General features: G+C 38.2%; 1 protein-coding gene across 1 annotated transcript in view; it reads right to left on the minus strand.

Moving 5' to 3' along the window:
- The window catches only part of LOC141509230 (espin-like), a 59,057-nt gene that overhangs the window by 35,411 nt on the left and 12,100 nt on the right, over positions 1-11,546 (minus strand). The gene's annotated exons all lie outside the window — the stretch shown is intronic.

Below are 11,546 nucleotides of genomic sequence, written 5' to 3' on the forward strand. Positions count from 1 at the left end.
TAACCTGGCAAGGCACTTAATCTCTATCTTATCTACAACATGAAGATTATAGCCTCTTAGGGCTGTTGTGAGGATCACATGAGATAATAATTGTAAAGTGCATACACAGTTCCAGAAACACAGAAAGTGTTAAGTAAAGATTGTTGAGTCATATTTTTCAGTTGTGTTCAACTCCTCATGATCCTATTTGAGATCTTTGTGACAAAGATACTGGAGTAGTTTGTCATTTCCTTCTCCATCTCATTTTACAGATAAAGAAACTGAGGCAAACAAATTAAGTGACTTGCTCAAGGTCAAACAGTTAGGAAGTGTCTGAGGCTGGATTTGAACTCAGGAAGATGAATCTTACTGGTTCCATCACTCTATGCACTATGGTGCCCATCTAGCTGCCAGTACAAATATTAGCTACTATCATTGCCACCATCATCATTATCATCATCATTGTCATTGCTGCTGTTGTTACTACTGGCAAACAGAAGTTCCATAAGGATCTAATAGATGATTGGGGCTTTAGTTAACCCATAAAATTGTAGATAAATAAGAACCTCTCATGGTCCAAAGAATAGTTGAGTAGCAATGACTTGGAGTGATTGAGATGATTCTATGGACCTTCCTAAATCTGACATTCCATGTTCCATTGATCTATTTGCTTTCCCTCCATTTCCAGTTGCTGAACTTTTGCCCAGGCTGTGCCCCAGCCCTGGAATGTACTTACTCTTCTATGTACTCCCTTTTCAGTGCCACCTTTTGAAATTCCTAACTCTCTCCTATGATCAGTTCAAATGCCAACCCTTACAGAAGCCTTTTCTTGATTGTATCACTAGTTGTGTCCTCACCTGGACTCTTAGTTTTTACATATACAAAGAAATGATAAAATTCCTTTATGCACCCTTTAATTTATTTATTTTGCAGTGACTTATCTGTGGGTGGGTTGTTTTCTGCTATTAGGATCTAAACTGGGGCAGCTAGGTGGTGTAGTGGATAAAGCACAGGCCTTGGAGTCAGGAGTACCTGGGTTCAAATCCAGTCTCAGACACTTAATAATTACCTAGCTGTGTGGCCTTCGGCAAGCCACTTAACCCCATTTGCCTTGCAAAAAAATCTAAAAAAACCCCCAACAAAACAAAACATGAAAGGATCTAAACTTCCTGAAGGCAGGGATTTGGGGGTTGATTTCTTTCTCTGAATTCCTAGTGCCTAGTTTAATGTCTTGAATAGGGCAGGTACTCAGCAAGTGTTTATTGAATGAATGAAAGGGAACAGTGGCTGAGAAAGACTGCCAATGATTTTAACTCTAGCAGTATAATCTCTGACAATGAGGATATCCTGCAGTCTGGAGGAAATATAGATGCTAGGAAACTGGATACTATGGACACTAGGAAACTGGAGAAGCTACATAGTTCATCTACGTTCTTGGAGCAGAATCAGTGATTCCAACCATAGGAATCACCCTGGAGGATGTGTTTCTGGTTATATGTACTGACTGGGGGTCCATAGGCTCCCTCCTAAAAGCATCTTACTGATAGTGTTGACTAGAGCAGAGGAGAGTGGGTGAGGGGATGGTTAGATCCAAGTGTAATGCAGAATCTAGCATCAGGGAAACCCTACCTTCTATAGACAGTATGATGTAGTGGGAAAAACCTCCCAACAACCAAACAAGCTTACAAAAAATCAACAGCAGCCCCCAATTAGACCAAAAGTCCTAGGTTCAATAATCTGATTTTCTGCATTGGTTTGTGAAGTTTTTTTGTCCCAATACATGGTCAATTTTTTTTCCAGTTTTTTCCAATTTATTGTTTTATTTTGAATTTTATACTTTTCCCCCTAATCCTGCTTCCCTCCCCCACCCCCACAGGAGGCATTCTGTTAGTCTTTACATTGTTTTCATGGTATACATTGATCTCAGTTGAATGTGATGAGACAGAAATCATATCCTTAAGGAAAAAAATAAAGTATAAGAAACAGTAAAATTACATAATAAGGGGTGGTTAGGTGACGCAGCGGATAAAGCACTGGCCCTGGAGTCAGGAGTACCTGGGTTCAAATCCGGTCCCAGACACTTAATAATTACCTAGCTGTGTGGCCTTGGGCAAGCCACTTAACCCCATTTGCCTTTCAAAAAACCTAAAAAAACAAAAACAAAAAAATTACATAATAAGACAACTTTTTCTTTCTCTGGCTACAGATGGTATTCTCTCCATCACAGATAACCCAAAGTTGTGCCTGATTGTTGCACTGACAGAATGAGCAAGTCCATTAAGGTTGATCATCATCCTACATGGTCAACTTTTATAAAGGTACAACGCATAGCAGGGAAATATGAATACATCCTTTTATTCCTATTCATTAATTGTCAGAGGTTTATTTTTAATTTAAAACATTTAAATTTATAAAAAATTAATTTTTTTCTTTTTTATCTTTTTGTTAGTTTCTTTCGGTCTGAAAGGAGTACATTGAAGCCCCTCACTATAATAATTTAAGTATATTAAATATTGATACTGATTCATTATCTATGCTTTTAAGCCCAATGTAGTTGAGAACCTGACTTCAAAAATTCTGGTTCTGTCATCTACTATCTGTGAGACATTGAACAGGTTACTTCTTTTCTCTGGGACCCGATTTCTTCATATATGAAATGAAGAGGTTAGATTAGTTCTCTCAAAGATCCTACAGTTTCCTATGATGTCAAAGTGAAGGCTGGGAATCAGGAACTATAATCCGAGAACAGATCATTTTCTGCTTCAGTTGCCAAGTTTGGACCCTTGAGCAAGAGTGAGAATTTGACCAGCTGTCCCTGCTTTTGTATTATGCTTTCTCTGCTGATGAGTTCATTAGTGAACAAATGGAACATCCTCCTCTTTTCCTTCCAGATAATCTCTTAGGGGTTAGGTTAGGTTGGGCAAGAGAGCCACAGGCTCTCAAGAGTTGGAAGGAACCTCAGAAGCTACTTAGTCTAACTGGTACTTGAATCCCTTTTGCAACCTATCTGGTCACGTAGCTTCCATCTGAAGACCCTCTGGTGATGGGGAACTCACTACCTCTTGAAGCAACTTATTCCAATTTTGCCTTAAATAAAATCAAAATTTCCTTCTCTTCAGTTTCTATTTTCTCCTCTTACCTCAGGGTCATTTTTAATATTCCGCCCCCCCCCATCATTTAACACATCCAATCACTTGCCAAGTCTACTCATTTCTAAATTTGCAATATGTCTGAAATTTCTACACAAATAGAGTCAACTCCTTGGTTCGAGTCTTTATCATCTCTTGCCTAAATGACGGTGATAGCCTCTTTACTTATCTTTCTTCCTCCATTCTCTTCCCCTCCACCAATCGATACCACACATGGGTGACAAAATAATTTTCCCAAGGTGTATGTTGGGGCATGTGACTTTCCTACTCCATAACATTCAATGACTCTCTGTGCTGATAGGATAAAATACAACTTCCTTAACCTGTCATTGAAGGCTCTCCATGGTCCAGCTCCACCCTACCTTTCTAGCCTTATTATATTATCATTCCCCTTGATATATTCTACATGTCAGTCAACCTCCACTGCTTGTTTCCTCAAACTTGATGAGCCATTTCCTTCTACTGTACCTGCATTCCATCCCCCACACCTGTGATTGATTCACTCACTCCTGGTTTTCAGAATCCTTATCTTCCCTCCAGTCTTGGCTTCAGGGACTCTTCCTTCACAAAGCCTCCCAGTTATCTCTAGTGCCCACTCCACCCCCATTCCCATCATCATCCCCAGATGAAAATGATCTCTTCCTCCTCAGGTTTTCACCGTTCTGTTTATCTCCTTTGCTCCTCTAATAAACTTCCTTGGATACCACTATGGTAAAGATCTTCAACCTCAGCTCCATATAGAAAGCAAACTTCTTGAGTAGTGTTTTTTTTTGACTACTGTTTTTAAAAAATTTATTCCTTCACTTCATATATTGCATATAACAGTCTATATTTATTCATATATTGCATATATGAAGTGTTTAATATTTGTGGAATAAATAATAACTCATCAATTTTACACTTTATAAGCATTGTCTCATTTGATCCTCTTTTCTTTTTTACCAAAATTATATTTTTTAAAATGAACAGATATTTATTTTTCTCTCCTTCCTGTTCTCCTACCACTGGGGTAAAAAAAAAAGAATAGCAAACCCTTAATAGAGCTTTGTATAAGGAAAACAAAATCCTTATATATGCAAAGTCATGCAAAATAAATTCCCTTATTGGTCATGTCAAAAAACATAAATTTCTCATGCTTCACCTTGAGTCTATCATCTGTTTTCTCAAAAACCCTATGGGATGAGTACTCCTGACTTTACTAACTCTATCCGACAGATGAAACTGAGTCAGAGAGGTTAAGTGACTTGTTTGTGTTTATATACAGCTGGGTAGCATGGTGGATAGAGTGTTGGGACTGAAGTCAGGAAGACTTGAGTTCAAATGCATACTCAGCTACAAACTGTGTGACCTTGGGCAAATCACTTAACTTCTACTTGTCTCAGTTTCCTCAACTATAAAATGGAGGTAATAACATCTACTTCCCAGAATAGTTGTGATATTTAAAAGAAAAAATAATTATAAAGCTCTTAGGACAGTGCCTGGCACACCATAAGTATTAAATAAAGGTTATCTACCTATCTTTATTATATATATATATATATATGTATATATATATACACACATGTACCTACTTATTCATCTATCCATCTATCTATCCATCCTCCAACCCACCCACCCCCTCTATCCATTCATCTATCCCTCAATCCTCACTCTCCCACCCATCTACCCACCCATTCATTCATCCATCCAATCTCTCTCTCTCTCTCTCTGGTTAGTATGTGTAGGAGGCAGAATTTGAACCCAGTTAACTCCTGGTGTCTGATCCAACAGGCTAATTAATATGTAAATCTATCTTTCATGAAGTATTTGTTCATAGTTTTGTCTTCTGAGAACAAATTTAGTGTGTAATTTATTTTCCATATAACAGTCCATTTTTCTTGGAGGCAATTAGGGTTAAGTGACTTGCCTAGGATCTCACAGCTAATAAGTGTATGAGGCTGGATTTGATATCAGATATTCCTAACTCCAAACTTGGTGCTCCATCTACTGTACCACTGTACTGTACTAGCTGCCCCTGTTCTGCAGATATTTGAAGGTAGCTAATATATATATATATATATATATATATTTTTTTTTTTTAAGGGTTTTTTTTTACAAGACTATAGGGTTGGGGCAGCTAGGTGGCATAGTGGATAAAGCACTGGCCCTGGAGTCAGGAGTACCTGGGTTCAAATCTGGTCTCAGACACTTAATAATTATCTAGCTGTGTGGCCTTGGGCAAGCCACTAGAAAAAAAAAAGACTATAGGTTTAAGTGGCTTGCCCAAGGCCACACAGCTAAATAATTACTAAGTGTCTAAGGCTGGATTTGAACTCAGGTACTCCTGACTCCAGGGCTGGTGCTCTATCCACTGTGCCATCTAGCCTCACCCAACTAATATATATATTTAAAACTCTTCTCTTCTGGTGGAGCCAAGATGGTGGCATGAAGGCAGGAATTCCCAGAAACTTGTTCTCCTCCAAATCTCCAAAAGCCATCAAATTATAACTCTAGCCAAAATTTAGAGGGCAGAACCCCCAAAAAAGACTGAGTGATACAATTGCCTAGTCCAAGACAGCTTAGAAGTTCCATGGGAAAGGTCTGTTTCACCAGGATTGGGGGTTGGAAAAAACCGCTGCAAGCACAGTCACAGCAGTAGACATAGTGCAGCACAGAGGGCTGAGATCCCTTGGGGAGCCTGGGTCCATGGCAGAGGGGTGGTTTACAGAGCTCCTGGCCCAGGGATCACTAAGAACAGTTTGAAGGGGTGGTGAGAGAATTCTGCCACACCAGAGGGAGTGCAGAGAAAGTGCAACCTCAGAGCAGCCCTGTGGTGAGAACCTGCAGTGGGAATTGGGGAAGCCAGCCTGCACCTTCAGAGTACAGCCCACAGATGGTAAGGGGGTCAGGGGAGACTGCAGAGGTCTCTCTGCTCTCCCTGGAGCAGGATTAAACTATTTGCCTGCACCCAAATCCAGGTTGCAGTTTGGGCTTCCATACCACCATAGCCAAGCAGGGACTTTCCTCACAGCTTCAGGACAGAGGGGAGGGCCTCTGGTCATCCACATACCAAAGCACAGGCAAGAGAGCAGTCAAAGCCTCTCATAAGAACTTGGAAGGATTAAGATCCCTATGGGTTGTTCTCCCCCCCCCCCCAAAAAAAGCCTTGGAAGTGTGGTAAATCAGTCACAGGCTGAGGAAATGAGCAAACAAAAGAAAAAGAAGAATCTGACCATAGAAAATTACTTGACCCCATGGAAGATTCAGAAGATGACAAAATCAAAGCCCAAACCTCCAAGAGAAATAGGAAATGGGCTCAGGCTATGAATGAGCTCAAAAAAGACTTTGAAAAGCAATTAAGGGAGTTAAAGGAAAAATTGGGAGGAGGAAATGAGAGCAATGCAGATAAATCATGAAAACCAAATCAGCAGCTTGGTGAAAGAAATACAAAAAAAAAACACTGAAGAAAATAATATATTAAAAACCAGTTTAGGTCAAATGAAAAAAAAAACACAAAGGGCAAATGAGAAGAAAAATGCCATAAAAAGCAGAATTGGCCAGCTGGAAAAGAAGATAAAAAAGCTCTCTGAAGAAAATAAGTCCTCCAAAAGCAGAATAGAACTAGGGCCAGCTAAGTGGCACAGTGGATAGAGCACCAGCCCTGGAGTCAGGAGGATCTGAGTTCAAATCCAGCCTCAGACACTTAATAATTACTTAGCTTGTGTGGCCTTGGGCAAGCCACTTAACCCCATTGCCTTGCAAAAACTAAACAAAAAAAAAGCAGAATAGAACTAAAGGAAGCTTGTGACTTTGTGAGAAATCAGGAAGAAATAAAAGTATTTTTTAAAAAAACCAACAAAAATTAGAAAAAAAATGTGAAATATCTCATTGAAAAAGCAACTGACCTTGAAAACAGATCCAAAAGAGATAATTTGAAAATTATTTGGCTACCTGAAAGTCACAACCAGGAAAAGAGCCTAGACTTCATTTTTCAAGAATAATACAGCAAAATTGCTCTGAGATCTTAGAAGCAGAGAGGATAAAATAGAAATTGAGGGAATTTACCAATCACCTACTGAAAGAATTCCCAAAAGAAAAGCTTCCAGTAATATAATAACCAAACTCCAAAACTCCCAAGTCAAAGAGAAAATGCTAAAAGCTTCCAGAAAGAAACAACTCATCTATGTGGCTCTATAGTCAGGATTACACAGACTCTGGCAGCATCTATAATAAAGGCTCATAGGGTTTGGAATATGATATTCTGAAAGGGAAAAGATCCTGGTTTACAACTGAGAATCAACTACCCAGCAAAACTGAACATCTTCTTTCAGGGGAAAAGATGAACTTTCAATGAAACAGGGGACTTTCAAACTTTTTCCTATTGAAACAACCACAGCTGAACAGAAAGTTTGATCTCCAAGTACAGGACTCAGGTGAACCATAGAGGAGGTGGACAAGAAGGACTAATTAGGAGGAACTTAATGATGTTGAACTGTTTGTATTCCTGTATGGGAAGAAGATACTGATATGAACTTTCTCATTTATAAGAGGAATTAGAAGGAGCATAAACAAGGCACAGGAAGTAGCTGAATATAATGGCATAATGTAGTAAAAAGATGGAGTCAATGGGTGCTAAAAGAAAGTACTGGGAGGAAAAGAAAGAAGTGGAAGAAGGGGCTAAGATATTTCACAAAAGAGTCAAGTAAAAGCTTTTCCAATGGAGCGGAACAGGGGAAGGTGAGGGGGAATGAGTGAGCCTTCATTCTCATCAGAAATGGATCAGACCAAAGAGTTCAGTTATTAGGATAAAAACTCTGTCTTCGATAAAAATTTTTGGGAAAATTGGAAGTTAGTATGGCAGAAACTTGGATTAGACCAACACCTCACACCCTATACCAAGATAAGATCAAAATGGGTACAGGATTTAGACATAAAAAACGATATTATAAACAAACTAGGAGATCAAGGAATAGTTTGCCTGTCAGAATTATGGAAAGGGAAGCATTTTATGACCAAGGAAGAGATGGGGAACATCATTTAAAAACAAACTAAGACAATTTTGGTTACATTAAATTAAATTTGGAATTATGCCAAAAGGGCAACAAAAATGTGCATACCCTTTGATCCAGCAATATCACTACTGGATCTATACCCTGAAGAGATGATGAAAAAAGGGTAAAAACATCACTTTTACAAAAATATTCATAGCAGCCCTGTTTGTGGTGGCAAAGAATTAGAAATTAAGTGAATGTCCTTCAATTGGGGAATGGCTTAACAAACTGTGCTATATGTATGTCATGGAACACTATTGTGCTATTAGAAACCAGGAGGGATGGGAATTCAGGGAAGCCTAGAAGGATTTGCATGAACTGATGCTGAGCAAGATGAGCAGAACCAGAAGAACATTGTACACCCTAACAGCAACATGGGGGTGATGATCAACCTTGATGGACTTGCTCATTCCATCAGTGCAACAATCAGGGACAATTTTGTGGTATGTATGATGGAGAATACCATCCGTATCCATAGAAAGAATTACAGACTTTGAACAAAGACCAAAGACCTTCAAATTAGAAAAACACCCATTATCTTATTATGTAGTTTTACTATCTCATACTTTATTTTTCTTCCTTAAGGATATGATTTCTCTGTCATCACATTCAACTGAGATCAATGTATACCATGGAAACAATGTAAAGACTAATAGACTGGGGCAGCTAGGTGGTGTAGTGGATAAAGCACCGGCCTTGGAGTCAAGAGTACCTGGGTTCAAATCCAGTCTCAGACACTTAATAATTACCTAGCTTTGTGGCCTTGGGCAAGCCACTTAACCCCATTTGCCTTGCAAAAACCTAAAAAAAAAGACTAATAAACTGCTGTGGAGGGGGGTAGAGGGAAGCAAAATCAGGGGAAAAATTTTAAAATCAAAATAAGTAAAATCTTTCTTTTATTAAAAAACCCCCAAAAGAATAAACAGACATATCTGGACCAAAAAAGAAAGGAGGGAGGTTTATATTTACTCTCACAACAAGATTATTGTAATAATATAAAATAAATAAACCCAAAAAAGAAATAGTGAACATTAAAAAAAAAAATCTCTTCTCCAGCTGAAACATTCCCAATTTCTTCCATCCATCCATTCGATAAGAGGCATAGTCCTTGGTCCTTTTTCATGATTCCCCTCTAGTTTATCAATTGCTCCCTAAAATGTGTTTAACAGGATTGAAAACAAGGCTCAAGAAAAAGATATGAACAGATCATGAAAGGGACTCTTACTCCCTTATTTCTGGAAGTGATATCTTTCTCCTAAGACAGCATTGTCTTGTTGGACAGTCATTCCATACTATAAATTCATATTAAGCTTGTAGTCTACTGAAACTTCCCCAAATCTATTTCACATGAACAATTGTTTCATCATGATGACTACCCCATCCTGAGTTTATACAATTGTTTTATTTTACTCACATCTAAAATGTTTCCATTTTTATCTATTAAAGTTTATTGATTCAGATCTAGCTCATCATTCTAACCTGTTTGGATCTTGATTTTCATTCAAGAAATTAGTTATTCTTCCCAGGCTCAAGTCATCTGCATATTTGATAAACATTCTTTTTATATTTTTATCCAAATTATTAACAAACATTTTGAATATTATAGAGGCTTGATTGCTGAGTATTTTCACTTCTACCAAGGTGACATTGATCCACCAGTGATTATTCTTTTCAGTCAAGGTCCAAATAAACCTAATTAGATTATCATCTAGCTGATGTCTCCAGTCTGTCAGTAAAGATAGCAAGAGATATTTTGTCAAATACCTTATCCAATGACCCAATGATCCCACTTCTGGGCATATCCCCAAAAGAGATCAAAGAGAAAAAAAGGATCCATGTATATACCAAAATATTCATGGTAGCACTTTTTATGGAAGGAAAAAACTAGACAGAGTGCATATCCATTGATTGGAGAATGATTGTTCATACTGACATATAAACGAAGTTCAATATTATTGTAGCATAAGAAATGAGGACTATGAGAATGCAGAGTGAAGAGAACAGAATCAGGAGAATAATACATACAGTGGTTAGAATAATGGAAACTGTATCAATGCCAGGAGGCAGCTGAACCTGTATTAGTAGCAATGACCAAAGGTGTTTATATACATACATATTCATATGTATATGGATAGACTTGTTATAAGAGAGAGTTCATTTGTGGGAGGTCTGGAACATCAGGAAATGACTGTGGTGTCAAAAACAAAAGGCATCAGCAAAAAATGTGTAAAAATAGTTTTGTTCATTTTCCTAATTCTCTCACAAAAGGAAATGAGGTTAATGTACAGTGATTGGTTCTTGATAAAGCCATGCTGCCCTTTTGTTGATCCCTGCCTCCCCATCTAAAGATTCCTAAGCCATTCCTCAAATAACTGTAGATTTTTCTAGGGATTAAAATGAAGTTCCCCAGACTAGTTGAATGAATCTTTCTCTCCTTTCTTTCTTTTTTTTCTCTTTCTCTCTTTCCCTCCCTTCCTTCTTTTCTTCCTTTTTTCCTTTCCTATTTTCTTCCCTTTTTTCTTCTCTCTCTTATCCTAGGCCTGGGGGAAGAGTGAAAATAACCAGAATGGGGTGATGAACAAGGGTATCTTGTTGGACAAATAAAGATTTTGAGTTTCGGAGACTTTCAGAGTTTGCCCAACCATGAAATGGTAGAGTTAGAATTTGAACCCAGGGGAGGCTAGGTGGTGCAGTGGATAGAGCACTGGCCTTGGAGTCAGGAGTACCTGAGTTCAAATCCAGCCTCAGACACTTAATAATTATCTAGCTGTGTGGCCTTGGGCAAGCCACAATCCCATTGCCTTGCAAAAAAAAAAAAAAAAAAAACTAAAAAAAAAGAATTTGAACCTGGGTCCTTTGACTAAATAATAGGTAGTTCAATTTTAGATAACACTTTAAGGCTGGTAAAGCATTCTACCTTTTATCTCATTTATTCCTCGTGGCAACAATCCTGAGGGATGGGTTCTATTATTAAAATATTCATTTCAGAGATGTGGAAACTAAGGTGAGAGTTTAACGACTTGTTCAGGGTTGCAGAGCTAGTAGGAGTTGTAGGCAGAATTTGAATTCGAGTCTTCCCAACTGCAGGTCCCATGCTTTATCATCATCTGTTAAAGTTTTCTCACTCTACTGTGCTGCCTCTTTTAATCTTCCTAAACCTCAGTTTCCTTATCTATAAAACATATAATAGTTCTCCTATCTCCTGTATAGGAGTCATATGTTACTAGATTTAAAAGAGGGACTTAGAAGTCACTCTCCCTTTATAGATGAGTAAACTGTGTCCCAGTAATAGTAATGATTGAACCTTAGTCCTCTGGCTATAAATCTAGTATTCTTTCCATTGTACCATGTCCTTTGGGAAGAAAGCATTTTACAAAGCATGGTGCTG

This window comes from Macrotis lagotis, chromosome 1, assembly GCF_037893015.1.
Source record: "Macrotis lagotis isolate mMagLag1 chromosome 1, bilby.v1.9.chrom.fasta, whole genome shotgun sequence".
NCBI classification, from domain to species: Eukaryota; Metazoa; Chordata; class Mammalia; order Peramelemorphia; family Peramelidae; genus Macrotis; species Macrotis lagotis.